The sequence below is a fragment of the Maylandia zebra genome, linkage group LG16 (assembly GCF_041146795.1).
Source record: "Maylandia zebra isolate NMK-2024a linkage group LG16, Mzebra_GT3a, whole genome shotgun sequence".
Taxonomy (NCBI): domain Eukaryota; kingdom Metazoa; phylum Chordata; class Actinopteri; order Cichliformes; family Cichlidae; genus Maylandia; species Maylandia zebra.
In genome coordinates, this window is record NC_135182.1 from 24776840 (window position 1) to 24795289 (window position 18450).

At 37.7% G+C, this 18450-nt stretch overlaps 1 protein-coding gene across 5 annotated transcripts in view; it reads right to left on the minus strand.

Annotated features, from left to right (window-relative positions):
* map2 (microtubule-associated protein 2) overlaps positions 1-18450 on the minus strand; it is a 103733-nt gene that overhangs the window by 54949 nt on the left and 30334 nt on the right. For all 5 annotated transcript variants that reach the window (XM_076875147.1, XM_076875145.1, XM_076875146.1 and 2 more), the window contains exon 3: positions 3977-4116. The gene's annotated coding sequence lies outside the window, so the exon portion shown is untranslated. The remainder of the gene's footprint in view (positions 1-3976; positions 4117-18450) is intronic.

Consider the following 18450-nt stretch of genomic DNA (forward strand, 5'->3'; position numbering starts at 1 on the left):
AACGCATAATTCACATTCACAGAAACATGCACAGTTACACTGTAAAGGAGTACAGTTTAAACAGTGTCTGACTGACTTTCACTATGCTACAGTGTTGGAGATCTGGGCTCCAGTCTCCTGCTATAGAGCATATTAATAATAATTAACAGTCACTGTCACATTTTCTATGCATATTTGTCTTGTGAGGCACAATCAATACAAGACAGGCAGAGAAAAGAAAACTATAGCCTACTGCGCACATTATTATAACTGAGAGTCAAAACACAAATACACATTCTTGATTCAAAACTTGCTCCATACGGGCATCCTCACGGCCTCAAAAGAGTAAGCGTGCTGTGTGGGTAAAACATAAATATAATCCGTTCAGAGGAATAACATAATTTTTGAATTGTAATTCATACTTAAATGCATCTGTCACTTGTGACATTGCAAAAAGAGCTCAGTAAAGTGAAACTGCATGTTCTCCCAGAGGCTGAAAGGCTCTGCTCCTGTCCTTCTCCACTATCACCTGCCCACTATAAAAATAGTGCTTGGTGAGTTCAAAACTACTAATGGGATTACTGCTGAGTATTGTTATGTATTTATTATTTGGGAGTTTTTATAAACTAATATGAATTATCTTTGCTCAGCAAATTATGAGTAGTTTCAACACTAATTATAGGCTGTTCCTGTATAATAATGCTTGACTATGAAAACAGCAATTAGTTAAAGCAAAATCTAATGCACCAATCAGAAGCATGTTGAAGATAAACTTGGAAGCTGTGGAAATATTCTAGTTTATTTTCATTTGTTTCAAGACAATTATTCTCCAAGTGTGAATCACAATGTGAGTCCAGCTTAAATAGATGAAGTGAGAGTGATGAACTCTCTATGAACACATCAGCCATAAAGATTCATTCCAGACAATGTAATCGTCGAGCTAATTAAATAGTCCATTTGTCATTTCCATGGCTCTTATCTGCTTCTTCTTCTTTTGTCTGGTTTCTTATCATCCTTCCACTTAGAAATTTTCTTCCTACCTGTTATTTTTCTTCCTGTTCACCTTCCTCCACCTCCTACACTCAATGTTCCTCCTACTCATTCTCCTCCACCTTTCATCAGGCTTCATCTTTCTCCTCACTGTGCTCTCTCTACCACCTCATTTCCCTCCTACAATCTGAGCACTTTTACATGCTGCCATCTCGCTGTGTGTGTGTGTGCGCGCGTGTCCGTGCATGTGTGAGTCACACAGATGCTGCATTGCAGGGCTCTCCTCTGAGGGCCATCTAGCTGCAGAAGCCTGAGAGCAAGAGAGGCTAGGGATTCAAGCTCTTGTGTCCCTAAGTATGTGCGCTCTTTTATGTTGCATGTTCAAGGTCGAATGCGAGTAGACGTGTTAAGCGCGCAGTTATTAGAGAACGAGATCATACACATAGTTGTTCAACAAATAGTCTGATATGAGGGGAAATCAATATAATATAAAACTAGCATTTTTTTACAGCAAGTCAGTTGAAAGGGACACTACCCCTAATAAATAAATAAATAAATAAATAAATAAATATTATATATATATATATATATATATATATATATATATATATATATATATATATAACAAAACTTATCACAATAGCAATTCATTGGTAGGGGGTTATGTGCCAGATTACTTCTTGGCTACGACCAGTAAATCCTTGGAAACTGCTCCCACTCATAACTCCATAAAACAGGAGTTTTGATACTTGACAGATGAGATATAACTTTTTTGTTGAAAGATTGCCCGCTGGATTGTGAACCCCATATTTTGATGCTTCTGGTTTAGCTGTCATGTCATTTGCAGTCTTGATTCTGGGATTCAGGAATATAAAACGCTAGGTTATTAGCTAATAATAGCAAGCTGCATCGATAAATTTTATTGACCCGATAATTAGAATTCAATTTGATTCAATTTTATTTACATAGTGCCAAATCACAACAACAGTCCCCTCAAGGGGCTTTATATTGTAAGACGCTAGAATAATACAGAGGATACCCCAACAATCAGATGACCCACTGTGAGGAAGCACTTGGCAACAGAGGGAAGGAAAAACTCCCTTTAACAGGAAGAAACCTGTTAAAGGGCTCAGGGAGGGTCAGCCATCTGCAGCAACATCCACCAAAGAGCACCAATACCACAAATACAGCTGAAATAGGTGCACTAGGTGAATCCTAGTGGACAGTACAGGATGCAGTTACATATGTTGGCACACTTGTCAATATAAAGTATCTACACTTAAAATCAAGTCCTCAAAAAAAAATCTAAAACTGTTTTTGTATCATATTACAAACATTTGAATTTCATGAATGAAGCTAGGCAATTTAACCTTAAAGTCTGTCGAGACTGGCTAACTTTTGAAGCCAGCGTCAAGTAGCTCTTCAAAGGAATACGGTAACTGCAGGTCACCACTTGAGCAAACGTAGCTGTTTCCGGGTTTTTCAGTCTTCAGACAAACTGGCAACTGGTGAATCCTCTCATCTAACTCTCAGCTTTCCAAGAGTGTATAACTGTACCTTTAGAAGTATTTTATATGGCAGAGTACACTTGGCAGTCACACAGCTGGCTATACTTTAGCATGGGTAACACAGTTTTATTCAGTTTCCTAAGTAAAAGCTTCTAATTATGCATAAAAATGCATCAAGGTAGTACTTTCAGATTTGGGGAATAATTGTTGTAAAAGTTGTAGAAAACTCACAGAAGAAACCAAAATGTTAAAATTCATCAGCACTGTGGGTTTTTTTCTTCTTAATAATGCCTTTTTTCTAAAACCTAAAAAGAGACCTATCTTATATCAGCTTTATCAGGTTTTTAAGACCTTATTACAGCACCTGATGTTTTGTAGGCTTTTGTAGGTGCAGACTAAATGCTGCAGCAAAGACTTTACATCTGAGGATTTTTGTGATTTGTGATTTTTGGCGCACGAGCAAAAAAAACATGTTGAACAGCATGAAATAATACTTCTCTATATAAACAACAACAATGTCGTCATTACTACTGGATACAAATGCTTAAATGCGCAATATATAAAAAGTGAATATGTATACATATGCAGTGTCCCTTTCCACTAGAAATACTCCAAAATAGTGCCTATCATACGTGCACATAAGCATTTTGTTTTTGTTGTTTACACAATATATGTGAATCATATTGTGGCATAAACCAGCCGAAACCAAAATAAAGCAGCAGGTCCATTTACATGAGTTCTTGAGGCTTACTGTCACTTTTAAACAATATTTTTTTTGTCCAGTGAGTCTACGGAGTCTTCTATAAAACGACATCATGATTATGTGAGAAATAATGGGACACACCATCAGCTGACCTCGATACATACAAACATGCTCTATATACAGACAGACACTTTTACCAATCATCCATAGCCAACCTCACTACCTGGAACACGGAAAACAAAGAAAAGCCATGAAAGCGTGACTGCTTTTCAGTGGGTCTTGGTGCTGATTGTCTCACTAAAGCAGCTCTTCTCTTCCCACTCAGTACCCACTTCCCACTCATAGCTCCTAGCAGCCTGCACTCACATGTACATCCACCCACACAGCCATTTCATCTGTGGAGGTAACAGGCATTCTTTCTCTCCAGCTCTCTCTTGTTGTAAATGTTTCTTTTTCCTCTTTTTGACAGTTATTCATCTTGTATGTTTGAATAGATGAATTTGATTCTGAACAGGCTTAGCACGATAGTAGATGAGGTTTGGCTGGTTTTGGCTTAATTCGTTTAGATTTGGTGAGTTGTTTCAAAGTAACAATTTACTTTTTAATCATTATCATACCGACAGCAATGATTTTGACAGTTCCAGAACAGAACCAGGAGCCTGGGCCTTACTGCACGCATATCTTTCTCTGCATACTATTTTTTTCTAATCATTTGGGCCCAATTTAAAAATCAGCAAAAAAAACCAGCTACCAAGTCTGGCATTATGTTTGTTTACACATACGGCGGAGTCATTACCTGATTAGGTGGGATGGAACTTTGGAATAGGAGTCAGGCTGGATCCAGAGAAACTATCTTCTCTCCCACTATCAAAAGACTGACGTAGAGATTGTCAGAAGAATAGAGAAAGCCAAGTGCGACAGGCCCTTTTGTTGCACCTGTAAGTTAAGAAAAACAAGATCAGTACTTATTTGAATTACATAAGCCTCTATTTGTCTGCAGTTGTGAATGTTTTCTTTGTTCTTAGAATTATTTGACTGTCCCAAAAAATAAAAAATGTTTGTGTGTGACATGATATGACATGATGTATTGAAATTAATCACTAAGTTGCCACAGTAATAGTCAAAACTAGGACAATAGCACATCCAAGCATAGAAACACAGATATTTCTACTATTTTCCCACGCCTGTGTTTAACTCATGCAATGTAACTGAGCAGTAACAGCAACTCCAGCTTCCAAAATGTCCACATAATTCAAACGAGATCTTGCAAAAGCAGCTTACAGACAAACTTGACACAAAAGAGGTTTTTATTTTAGAGCTGCTGCATTAGACACATTCTATTCATATAAATGATGCATAACAAACAGAGTAAATGGCTTAATCACTGAACATTCATTGCAGAAATAATTTGCATATAAACTACTACAGTTTGTTTGTGTACTAAACCCAGATGGATACGTAGTGATGTGGTGAAATTATTAATCATCACAGTGGGCAAGAACAAAAATGCTTCTAAAGTACATTCACTTTTTTATACTTTTTCCATGTAATTATAAAATCAGTAAAATTACCCTTTTTAATCTACACAGCCCACAATCTCAAAGTGAGCTTTTTCTTTTTCCAAATTCCTTAAAAATGAAAAGCATATCTGGATGCAAACTTGTATGTTTATAGGATATTGCTCTGCAATGTACAGTAGGACAAAAAGTATTTAGTCAGCCACCAACTGTGCAAGCTCTCCCACTTAAAAAGATGAGAGAGCCCTGCAATTTTCATCATATGTATACCTCAACTGTGTGAGACAAAATTAGGGGGGAAAAAAATCCACAAATTCACATTCACTGATTTTTTTTAAAGAACTTTGCAAATTATGGTGGAAAATAAGTATTTGGTGACCTACAAACAAGCAAGATTTCTCGCTCTCACAGACCTGTAACTAGACCTGTAACTAACTTCTGTAAGAGGCTCCTCTGTCCTCCACTTGTTACCTGTATTAATGGCACCTGTTTGAACTTGTTATCAGTATAAAAGACACCTGTCCACAACCTCAAAAACAGTCACACTCCAAACCTATTACTTTATATTCTAGCTAAATATGTAGCTATATTTTACAGGGCATCTCTGGGCAAAGGCTAAAACATTCTGTATGTGGAACTCCTAGATAAAAAGGAATAAGCTGGTCCTATTTTCGACAGCAGACACAGGGAGATTTGTCAGAAGGAAGGCAGATCATCAATGAAAACTGCAGACTGTACTCGCCTGGAGCTCAGTTGACTTTTCAGCTCTTAGCAATTACAGCAAACTAAAGTATACAGCCAACAAAATGCATGAGTTTGTTTGTTTGTTTGTTTTGGGGGGGGGGGGGCAAGAATATGCACTGATTTAGTAAGTAGCAAGTATGTAGTAAATTGAATATGTAGTTTTAAATCTGATTTTTTATTATGTTTCAGATAACAAATCTAACAAAAACTAACCAAATCTGTCATTATGAGTTATATAGGCTGCATTTGTGAGAATGTTTTCAATTTCAAAATGAACTTTAGAATGCAATACTGTGTGTAAAATCTGTAATCAGTGTGTAAAAAAGTTTTTTTTTTTTCCAATTTCTTAAGGAAGCTACACAAATCTACAACACTTCTACCCACAGCTTTGCTCTAATGATATATCTACAAATGGGCATAACTACAGCTCCCTGCAATTTTTTTTTCCTTTTTATCACAACTATCACTAGTTCTGATTACAGCATTACTGCAAACAAAAAAGCAAATACAGCTAATCAAATGCCTGTTATGTACAAAGCTATTCAGCATTTCTTTTTATTGTATATTACTATACGTTAAAGTACTGTATACTCTCAATGATTGATATAGGTAGATCACAAGAGACTTAAATCATTTGAATGCAAAACAGATGGAAACCTAAATCATAAGCATCATATATGACAATGATCAAGCAAGTGCTTTTAAGCAAATATAAATCAGTGATATTAACACCTTAATCAATTTATAGAACTGTAGATACATCTCTATTGGTAGCATGTTGTCTTTAATAGTGTCCAAAATAGATTTTTTTAATATCTTTTTCCCCCCAGTATATAATTAAATTAACCCCCTGCAATTTAAATAGCACCATCAGCTTGCATAACTGTCTTAGCCTCTATGCACACTCAAACTGTGCTGATAATTACTTTGGTAAATAATGCAAAGCAATCAGCTAATGCATGAACATGTTGAGGGTAGAACCAATATTGTAATGGCAGAAAGACATCTCATCTGACAAAAAAAAACCCCAAAACAAAACATTGCAGTGATCAGTGCTTTCATTAACTCCATTGTGACAAATAGGCTTTTTTTTTCTTCCTTTTTCTAAACTGCAATTCAGTTTGGTTGTGACAATATAGCCACAAGGTGAAGGTGTTATTGACATTTGTGGCTTTTTTTAAAATATTTGTTTACAATATGGAAAAAAAATATATACAGCCTGGTACTGAAGCCAATATTAAATATATAGGCATAGTAAACAGTATGGTAGTACTGTATGTCTGTAATATGTAAAACATGGGGAATGGCAGGTAGGGTCACAATTTATTAAAAAGGCTTGGAAGTTGGTAAAATTACTAAACAAAACTTAGATTTGATTCAAAAGCCTACAAGCAGTGCTGCAGACCTCCTGCATCATTTTCATATTTCGCTATTTACTTTATTTTTTCAGTTTGACTGAATTTGCTGTAACATTTTTCATACTCAGACACATTAAATAAATTCTGTATATTTGCCAATTGCACTTATCAGAAATTTGATGACTAAAGATAGCACACAACATAGACACAAAAAAACCCACAAACAAATTAACTGTACAAAAAAAGGATGGGATACACTGAAAAAGAGGGTCAACTAAGGGTCTTCTATTGAATACCTGTTTCATGTACCTCCCAGTAAAATCTCACAAAGTTAATGAAGTAGTTAATGAAGTAGTAGTAAGTAGTGTATTAGTGCATTTTTTTAATTTACTAGTTCATACATTTTCTACATAATGCATGTAGTATCTCTACTCTGCTTATTCAGTTGTTGTACATTGTGGACAACAGAAAAGGCGAGTGCCCGAACTGAAATCAGTGACGGCCTTCGGCTAAGAGAGTCAAAGCCTCAAAGATACGAAAACAACACTTACAAAAAGCAGGAAACACATTTTTTATTCGTGCCTCAGCTTAGCAGCTAAGGGTCACATGTGAGTCACACCTCAAACAATGACCTTGGACAAGCCTTTGTGTTCTCTGTGCAAATATTCATTTACACAGTTAAAGATACAGGAAAAGTGCAGAAGCAAGATTCAACTGGGACACTCAGCTGATGGCATCTGCAGCCATGTGGTATGCACTCTTACCCCTCAGCTTACGTGTTTTTGTATAGTTTAAAAGTCTTTTCAATTGCTTAAAAAAAAAACAACCCAATACACCATTAGCAAATGTACATGACACAAGCAACTATTAAAAGTTAACTACTAAGTGTATAGCCTGTATAAATAGATTCTTATTGTGAGATGTACTCTGCTGCCCTACATGATCAACCCATCTAGCTTCAATTATGTATGGTCAAGAGTTTCTAATAAAAATGCAAATGAAATGCCTTGAAGTGAAATAACTCATTAACAGTGAGACAAAAAAAAAACCCCCGAATAAGACAAACCATTGGTGTAAGACTGGGGTAGGTATGATTTTGAACTGTGGTGACACAGCTTCAGACAACAAAGAAGCCAGAACCAGGTCTGGTGAAGCTCTGGAGACACTGCCAGTCTCTGGCAGCCACACTCACCAATTAGTCCATTAAGTTGTTATAGTGTTTGCCAAGCATCAAAGGTCTAAATCACACCATGGTGTTTACTCCACTAGGGTTGTCCTTTTCCCCCTTTTGTACTGTACAGTAGATTTTTGAGTGCAAAGCACCAACTGACCAATGATTAGAATGAAAAAAGATCTTTTTTGTTGTTTTCAATTTTTTTGTAGTAGTGAGTGATTTTTTTTCAAAGAACACTTTAAAAAAAGCTGTAAAGGGATTTCCTCCTTTTACTAACAAAGGCACTTAAATCTGTGTTTCCAATACACAAACTGGCTTTTGCATTTTCTATAATCGTATTTCACACATAAACATAACAGAATATGTGTTACATCACTCCACTTCAGGGTATAACATGATAAGAGTAAATTACATATGGTGTATGTTGTAGATGGAATACCATCACTGTAACCAGCATCACTGGATTTACTTTACAACGGATACAACAAAGAATTTCAAAATAAAAGATTTAAGAATAAAAGTGAGTCCCCATTACCACTCTTCAACTCTCTATCATTCTTTCTAAAGATAATAACATCTCTTGTGGTACTGTCACATACATTCCTTTGATAATAATCTTTAGCTTCTGGAAAATAGAGAATTAATTAATTAATTTATTTATTTATTGACCTTACTACCCTGCCCTCTAAGAAAGGTCTGATTTCTAAACACACCTGACTCTAATCCACAAATGAACCTTTTTACATATTGTCTCATTTGTTAGTGCTTTTTTTAAAGTTGGGTTAGAGATGGAAGAAAAGCCTTAACCCATTTCCATTAAATAAATGGTTGATAACAACAAGCTCATTGTCTGTCCTCTCTGAAACCAGCGTTCCAAGCCTCTATCTAAAAGTTCCAATTAATTTCTAACCCACTCATTCTTTACTCTAAGTTGAGGAAAATAGTTCTGGTACTTATGTATGGTACTTAAACAGCACTTTTCTATTCTAGCTGAGCACTCAAAGCTTTCTAGAATAAGTCTAATTCACCCATTCATTCAGCATTTTTATTTGAGTGTAGTCTAACCATTCATGCGTACGCTTCCATGGGGTTTAGCATCTTGCTCAAGGATACTTTGTGGACTTGGTAAGCCAGGCATCAAACCACCAACTGTCATGATTAGTAGACAACCTGTTCTACCTCCTGAGTCACACTGGCCCCAAAACCTGCAATTGCACTACTTTCTATCACAAATAAATCCAGGCTTACTTTTAAATTATTAAAAATGTGAGGCTCAATACTGGAATAATAAATAGTGGTAATGCAATTCTTCAGTTGTTCCACTTCTTTCAGCTCGCTTTAGGGGTCGCCACTGTTGGAGTCAAATTGTTAAATGTTGTCATTGTGTTACTTAAATTTGTAAGTCTTAGTTCAAACTGTAGGATCAGATCGGAGACATTCCTTTGTTTCTGACCAACTCTCCAGCCAGTTTGTTGGTGGGGGAGGCTATAGTATTTTATAATAGGCAAATCTATGTGAGGGTTCTGTAAGCTTCCTGCTTTTATGATCCTTTTGGTAAGCAGGAGGTCACACAAACGCACCTCCAAACACAAACACACACAAACGCATGCATACACACACTCTCGCACAGGCATGCACACACACATACACACACATACACGCACAGTACCTTATCTTTTGTGACCATAAGGGTTGTTTGTTTTTTGTTTTTGTTTTTTTTACAATGGGTGGTGCTTGTGTGTACTGTAACTGTTTTCAATAAAAAGGCAGCAAGGAAGGCTGTTTATTTGGAGTTGGCTAGGAGACAGGTGAGTAGCGTTTAGCTCCAAGAGCCTGGTTCCGACCAGCCTCCCTTGCTAGCAAGTAAAATTGCTGTTCGTCTTGCTTCCTTGTTGTCATTAACAGGAATAAGTCTCTACACCAGCGGCCTGTGGAAGCGCAGCGCCAACAGCCACAGTGGATCATTGGCCTCCATCACACCCTATCGCCTATCTATCTATCGCCCTATCTGTTCTGTGTACTGTTGATCGTAGCTGTGTTAATTTCTAATAGATGTTTCTCTCTGATCCACAAATGACAACTACCTGTGACCAACCCATAACCTACTTGTGTACACCTCCAGCATACACAGTCTTCTACATACACACACACAAATACGCACTCTATAGAGTGAGCCCATGAGAGTTTTGGACTCATCCCTTTAAGCTACTTTCTTTCCTCTCAGTGAAGGTCACTTTAGCTTCCTTCTTATGTAACCTTGTACCTATAAAACACACACACACACACACACACACACACACACACACACACAGAATGATCACACATTCTGATCCTGCAAATACACACATACTGATTAAGCATACACACACAAAATGAAAGTGCTTTGTTCTGTCTCCTGGGACTGCACATCCAGCAGCTACCTGTCAGCCCACATTTTGTGCAATCTGTAGGGGGTTATGTTTGTGCGTATGCATGTGTGTGTTTCAACTGACCAAGCTTGCTGCTTCCTGCTTTGAAAATGCAAGAATCTCATTTATTGTGAATGGACTGGTGCGAGGAGTCGAAATGTATGTGCTGATGCCGCAAGAGCTTTCAGGAAAAAAAAATCTTCTGAGTCTTGGATTATTCAGTAATACTGTAAAATTGGCTCCCAGTAGGTTCGATTGTGAATCGTATGGTTATGTAAAGCTTTAATTTTTAATGAGTGTATGCTCTGCAGGTTAAGGTCTTTACTCCTGCCTGTATGATTCTGCAGAACAACTCTTATAGAGTACAGTATCAAAGCAGACCTATGTGTATTGTGTAGGTATGGTGGAACCTGTGTATAATCTGCTGCTTAACACCGAGAAGACCAAGGAGCTCATCATGGACTACAGGAGGAATGCTGACCCACATCCACATTAAGGGGACGGCTGTGGAGCGTGTGAGCAGCTTCAAGTTCCTGGGAGTCCACATCTCCGAGGATCTCACCTGGACGACCAACTGCTCCAAGCTGGTCAAGAAGGCTCACCAGCGCCTCTTCTTCTTGAGGACTCTGAGGAAGAACCACCTGTCCTCAGACATCCTGGTGAACTTCTATCGTTGCACCATCGAGAGCATCCTGACCAACTGTATAACAGTCGGGAACTGCTCTGCCTCGGACCGGAAGGCGTTGCAGAGGGTCGTGAAAACTGCCCAGCGCATCGCCGGAGCACCACTTCCTGCCATAAAAGACATCTACAGGAAGCGGTGTCTGAAAAGGGCTGGGAAAATCATCAAAGACCCCAGTCACCCATCACATGGACTCTTCACCCTCCTGCCCTCTGGGAGGCGCTACAGGAGCCTCCGGACTAAGACCACCAGGTACCGGAACAGCTTCTTCCCCACAGCTGTCAGACTCCTGAACTCTGCCTCCTGACATCTGACCCACGTTAACACATGGACTGAACATACACACACCCACAATGGACAACTGTATATCTCAGATTTCTGTAAAGTTATTTATTTCATATTCTGTATAGTTTTTCATATTTATATCCTGTTCATAGCCTGTACATAGCTTGTACTCACTACAGCCTGTACATACTTATAGTTATAGAATATTCACAACATACTTCATACCGTGTACATTATAACATACCATAAGACCCATTTCTGTAATATACTCACATATCTATATTATTGCTAATATATCTATATCACTAAAGCACTTCTGGATGGATGCAAACTGCATTTCATTGCCCTGTACCTGTGCATGTGCAATGACAATAAAGTTGAATTCTATTCTATTCTATTCTAATCTATGAAACCTCAAAAAACTCAAGAAGTGACAAAGTTAGTTGGTCCATCACCTCAATCTTGATTAAAGTTTCTTCACCTCTCTTGCAAAGATTGCTAACAAATCATTTTTATGATCCTGCAACATTTCCAGAGGAGGCTCACATTTTATTTTTGAGAAATAACCCTCAAGTTAATTCAGGTCAATGGAAATGATGCTCAGAAGGCCTCCTCAAAATCTACTGAATATGAGCCATTTGTTCGTTTAAGACAGGACATCTAGAACTTGTGGTAAGCTGTATGAGATGAATGGATATGTCCAGCTACCTTACTGTGCTGGGATGGCAGCTTGAGAAAAGCAACATATGCATATATATGTAATTGATATCTAAAATGAAAAATCTGTGCCATTTAACAGAAATTTCCCAGAGCTTAAACTGAACATAGTGATTATTCTTCTTCATTAGCCCCTCATTTATCATCCCTCTCCTCATTAACCTGCTCCCCCTCAGAAATAGCGGGTGCTGTGGCCTAATGGGAAAGTATGAATTTCTCTGTTCATTTAAAGGTGTGTGTGTTCATGCACATACCCAAACTACAGCATTGATAACACTGCAAAAATTAAGACAACAAACACAACGAACAACTACCAGCACAGAAAAAGATTTTATCTTCTTTGACACCAGCTGACATTATCGGCTACAATGACAGCACAACTTCTGTGTTATTAGAGTAAAAATGTGTAATTAAGTCAATAAGAGACTTATGTTTTATTTTCATGTAAATAAGTGAATGAGATGGTGTGACGTATAAGGGTTTTTCAATTATAAATTCATTTTTTTCATTCATTTTCCATCAGACAATCCAGTTCAATGATAACTGTCATTCAATGCAAAGTGTATGACTTGATACATGAATTTTCTTTTTGTGATTTCACCATCTATCCATTAATTATTTCCCCCATGAAAAAATTGTATGCATTTCATTAAATGGAGAGCTCTTTTAGCCCATTCAATCTGTCTTAACTGTAATGCTGTCATATTCAGATATATCTATCTATCTATCTATCTATCTACCTCCCTCTATATATATACCGTATTTCCCGGACTACAAAGCGCACCTAAATATTAGCCGCACAAGCTAAAATCAGGGGAAAATCCTGTTTTGTACATACATTAGCCGCACCTGACCAAAAGCCGCAGGTGTTTCAATGTTGACTTATCATATGTAAGAGAATATGCACAAAGGGAATTGTCAGGAAAGAGATGGCTGTTTGGAGACATCACTTTTATTAATATTTTGAAAAACAAGTTATGGGTACATATTTGCACATGTAGTACATAACAGTAGCCTACAGCACACCAGAAAAATAGATTCGGACTACCTTTTATGCTCAGGTGCAGTGACACAGCTTTAACAAGAAGAAAAGTCAGTCATTCACCACCATCTTTCTCTTCTTCCTGCGCACTAAAACCACCAAAGTCCTCTTCTCCAGTGTCGGATACAAACAGGCTCATGATGGCTTCGTCATCCACTCTTCTTCTCTCCTTCGTTGTCACTTTCAAAACCAAAGAAATCCTCATTGTCAGTGTCAGAGTCGAACACCCTCAGAAGGGCCGTGGCGGTGTCCTCCTCTCCATCATGCAGCAGTCCAGCCCTTCAAAATCCGTTGGTGATCGTGGATGTTTTCACACTTTTCCACGCTGTCAGAATCCACCGGTGGAGTTGGGCATAACTTGCTTTTTGGGCATAACTTGCAAGTTTATCGCCGCTCATCATCCACGCCTCCCGCTGAATGCGTAGCGCTACTTTGAAGTTTGTTTTTCGCGCTACTTCGTACGGCACTACGTTGCCTGGCGGACGGACATGTGACTAACATACCACTCTTGAACCCCGATCCTTCCGCCAGGCAACGTAGTGCCGTACAACAGCGGAACACACAAAACAAATCGTCTTACGATATGACAAAAATCACGGACAATCCATAGAAAAGCCGCACCTGACTAAAAGCCGCAGGGTTCAAAGCTTGTGCAAAAAGTAGCGGCTTATAGCCCGACATTTACGGTATATATTATCTGCTTTAAAGCCTGAATTCAAACACAATACCTATTTGCTTTATTTTCGAGACTTAATTAGAAGTGCTGGTGTCAGGTGGCAGACAACAACGTTTTTATGGTAATTCAATAAGCAACAAATGTTTTACCAGCATCCACATACATCTAATGTATTAATTAGATATAATTGTAAGGAAACACGGTGATGTGCACAACCACTGTTCAAAACGGAAGTGACAATATGACTTGTAATAAAAATTAAACACTGAATTGTTCATGTTACCTATACCATTCAACTTTTTGCAGTCCTAAAAGGCACACTGACATCATACTGTAGACACCGATCAAAAAAAAAAAAAAAAAAATCAACATGTTTTGACTGAACAACAACGCGGCTCCATGGTGTAACCTAACACATGTGGTTTGGACGTGCAAATCCCTGAGGGTTGCATCAGAAAGGGCATTGAGTGTAAATGTCTGTGCCAAATCACAAATATGCAGATCCATCTGTCAATGTGACCTCTTACAAATAAGAGAGCTTAAATAGTTGTTCTATCTTACTGAACAATGGCATATAAATAAAAAAATAATAATCTTATTCATCACATTTTAGACAGCTAGATTTGAAGGATGGGTGTGATTTTTGATGCTATGACTGATTGGAAGCAGATTGATTCATTTTCCTAATTTAACTAAAAAAAATTACTTTAAATTGAATTTTACTCAGATTTGAGGTCAGTGACTCTGACTGAACAGATGTGTGAACAGTTTCAATTCCTCTTACGGGGACAGAGACCAAACATCTCAAGACTTTATCTGTGACCCATTAAACCACACATGGTTTATTATAACAGCATGTCATATGACTTATGTGACCATAAAACTGCACAGAGTAGTGCAGGTAAATATGTCATTTCATTTGCTCCTAAAATAAAATGTTTAGAAATGTTCAGACAAGATCCTTTCAACGCCAGTCTTTCCATGTAGGAAGCAATTTTCTTTCGTGGCCAAACTGTTACCATAAAATAAAGCATAAAAACAACTATCTATCAAATTTAAACTTTCTGGATTCTAAAAACCGCAACCAACACAGTTCTGGTAGTAATTTACAAAGGCACCACAAAGTGCACAAAAACAAAGAAAACACAAATTTTTTCGTGCAGAATATCTCATCCTTTCATTTATGTGCATTTCATAACAATTCTTGTTAATATGGATGAGCACCCTGACAACAAAAGAAAGAAATGAAGATAAAGAGAGCTGAGAACACGAAAGTGGAAATCCAGAATGAGTAAATTAGATATGAAGAGAAGAAAAGATGAAAAGATGCAGGGGAGAGGTAGACAAGGAAAGAAAGAAAATAAAAGAGTCTAGCCTTAGGAATGGAGGGAGTCTGGGCCATTACGTCACTGCTGCAGTGGCTGACAATACCAACATTACATTCTCTCCCTGTCTACAGTAACCTCCACTCACAACATATTGCTACAGACTTCATCAATTCTTTATCATAACTATTAAGGTTGCTGATTCTAAGTGACTAATTTAACATTAATTTAATTAACATTAAAATCAAATGAAAGGCCATTATTACTTTTTCAAATGTTATGTTATGTAGCTTTACATTATTATATATGTGGCCTTTGTTAAGTGAGTTCACTACTGGTTGTTCCCTAGACCTTAGTAAGCCAAATCCTGGACTTTATAAAGGTTCCAGCACTTCTTGTGCTCTGTATCGATCAAAAGCTGATCCATATCTCTGCAGTTGTTGTGGTAATCCTGATGCGGGCGAGTTTTTAATATTTTTGTTCAACTTTGTGACACACAACTGAGAATGCTTCCCTTATAAAACATAATATGTAAGTGAAACATTCTCTGGTAAGGATTGCCTGACTTTCTGGTTTAGCCACCAAATTGTGATGGAGCAAAGGAGAAAGTAGAGGCTAAACAAACGAGAGAAGGTCAAACAGACCTGCTGGGAAATGCCACTAACGTTTTCCCTCATGGTGACAGCAGGGAAAGCGAGACGTGCAGAAGGGTTGCATGTTTTCACATCAGGTGTTCTCATTGTGTTTGAACATACACGGAAACTGACAAACATTACCCTGCTCAGCCATACTGATTGTTGTGTGTGTGTGTGTGTGTGTGTGTGTGTGTGTGTGTGTGTGTGTGTGTGTTTCTAGAAGAGAGTGCAAGAGGAAGTGAGAAACACTAACGTAGACCCTGGAGCTGAATGATTATTATTGATTGAACGGCTATGAATATTGTAGAAACAGCAGCATTAAAGGTGGCAGTGAAAATTGTCACCTGTAGCCAGTTAGAGTGAATAAATAATTAAATATGAGTCTCACTGGTGTGTTGTCAGTAAGGAGAAAACTGCTTAGAGCAAAGGTTCACAAGTTTGTTACATACAGTGGTTTTATGCTTTAAATGTCCTGGTTTTTACAAATGTGACTGCATTGTAGGTTCAATTTTACACAGACAAAAAAAAAAAAAAAAGCAATTTCCCACTAATGTATATTCAATAGCCCACAATAACAAGATGCATGGTACAAAGTAGAATAACAACTTTTAAAAATCCGGGATGAGGATTATGTTTAGGCTCTCTCTGTATGTGGCATCATTTATCCTTCTCTTAATATCCACGGGTTTCTTTGGTCAGTGGGCAGCAGTCCTACCAAGGTGGTTCACATAATGCCGGTTTTGTTGGATAGCAAATGTAAAACATATTTTCACTTTGGCATCATGGGTTATGGATGGGAAAGTTAATCTTTTTAAAAAATGAAATCAACTCAATAACACATCAAGGCTCGCAAAATTTCAAAATCTCTGGTAGCCCTTCGGGAAGGCATTCTTCAGTTTTTGGTAGCCCAAAATAAATTTAAGTAGCCCGAATAAAGAAGAAAGCAATTTTTTTTAATGTTTTGTTTCCATTACAATATAATATTGTAATGGAAACAAAAATTAATCAAAAAAATTGTTAAAATAAAAATCACAACAACTGTATAAAAATTACAATCATCAACTCAAATACTTGGTTCAAATGGAACAGAGATTTCTATTAACTTGTAAGAACTGTGTAGAACATGAATCAGTCTGTGTCAGATCCTGAATCTGAAATTTCCACTGAAGTCACGGGTAAGAAGTAAGTGAAACCAAGGCCATTTGCTTTTTGAAGTTTGCAAAGACTGCTAAATTTTGCCAATGGTTGTTCACTCTTTGCAATATAGCACGCTGTTCTAAACAGCTTTTTCAGGAGTTCTTGTTGTGCTTGGTTTATTTTTAGTATGTTTTTTGCAATTGCTGTTTGTTCTGGGAAAGATACTGCAGACTGGGCAATAATACATTTCTTGCATTTCTCATGGGTTGTAATGGGGTCTTTCTTAAAATTACTAGTCCCAGTAACAAAGGCGCTTGTCGACTCAGAAATCAAATGAAACTCACAACACACCTGGCAGAACATCATGTTATTTAGCTTGTCATATTCCAGCCACAGAAATTCTTTTGTCCATGAAACCAAAAAAAAGCTGCGCTTTGTTTTTGCCTCATAGTCTGATTTGTCATAACTTTTCCGTTTTGTGGTAAGCTTTTCTTTGGCTGCCCCTTCTTCACCCTGACCTGTCTTATTTGGCTGAGCAGAACTAAAATACCAGCGTAAATCCTGCTGCTTTTATACACGTACTTACATAACGGTCAGCGATTCTTTGCGCACTCAACCTCTCACATGTTTAAGCTTGCTGCGAGAGATTTCACTTGTCATGTTTGAATAGTAAGCTAATGAGTGATAAGACGATGTCAGAGGAATTGGTGCGCAATTAATCGTCACTCACCAATCAGTGCTGCTGCTCTCTACACACCTTTCGCGCAATCACAAAATGAAAGTGAAAGCAAAAAACAAGCGCAAATTCAAACGCGATTTCAATATGTCACATATTGACAGTGGCTCACCGATGCCAATGACATAATTACTCAGCTACATTGGCGAAAGAATGCAAAAGCATAGACATATATTTTCCTTCCTATGATAGCCCGACGGGCAGGGCTGAGTTAGTTTTTGGTAGCCCGACTGGAAAAATCGCTAGCCCCGGGACGTTGGGCTAGCGATTTTGCGAGCCCTGCAAATAAAGTGTTCAAAAACAGAAGAGGCCTGAATGCTGTAATTTCACTATATTTGACAGGGCGGCAGTAACCGACTGATGACCAGTGACAACAAAGACTCTGTTTGTGTAACATTTAAAAAAAAAACAACTATGTCATCTTTTTCAGTTGTATTTTTTCCTAATATCTTTGAAACTGATTCAAAATACATCAATTTAACTTCAAGACACACTGCATAAGAACACTTTGATGTTTGATCATTTGATAACAGTTATCTAGCATTTTTTTATTTTAAAAAACCTTTATTTGCTGGTTGTCTTGAACTGACAGTGATGATAAGCCTTGAGCAAAGCGAGTTATTGCTCTTAGTATCTGGCATGACAGTGTCTTGTTGGTGTGCTGGTAGTCTTTAGCTGCCAAACATAGGGCAGTGTAAAAAAAATACATGTTAGTACATCCAGTAGTGTGAGCTACACTTGTTTGTGCTTGTCATGTTCTTGGTCCTAGAGCATAGCCTCTAAGATGAAGAAAACAGAAGTAATCATAGACAACGAACTGCAGTGAATTGAAAG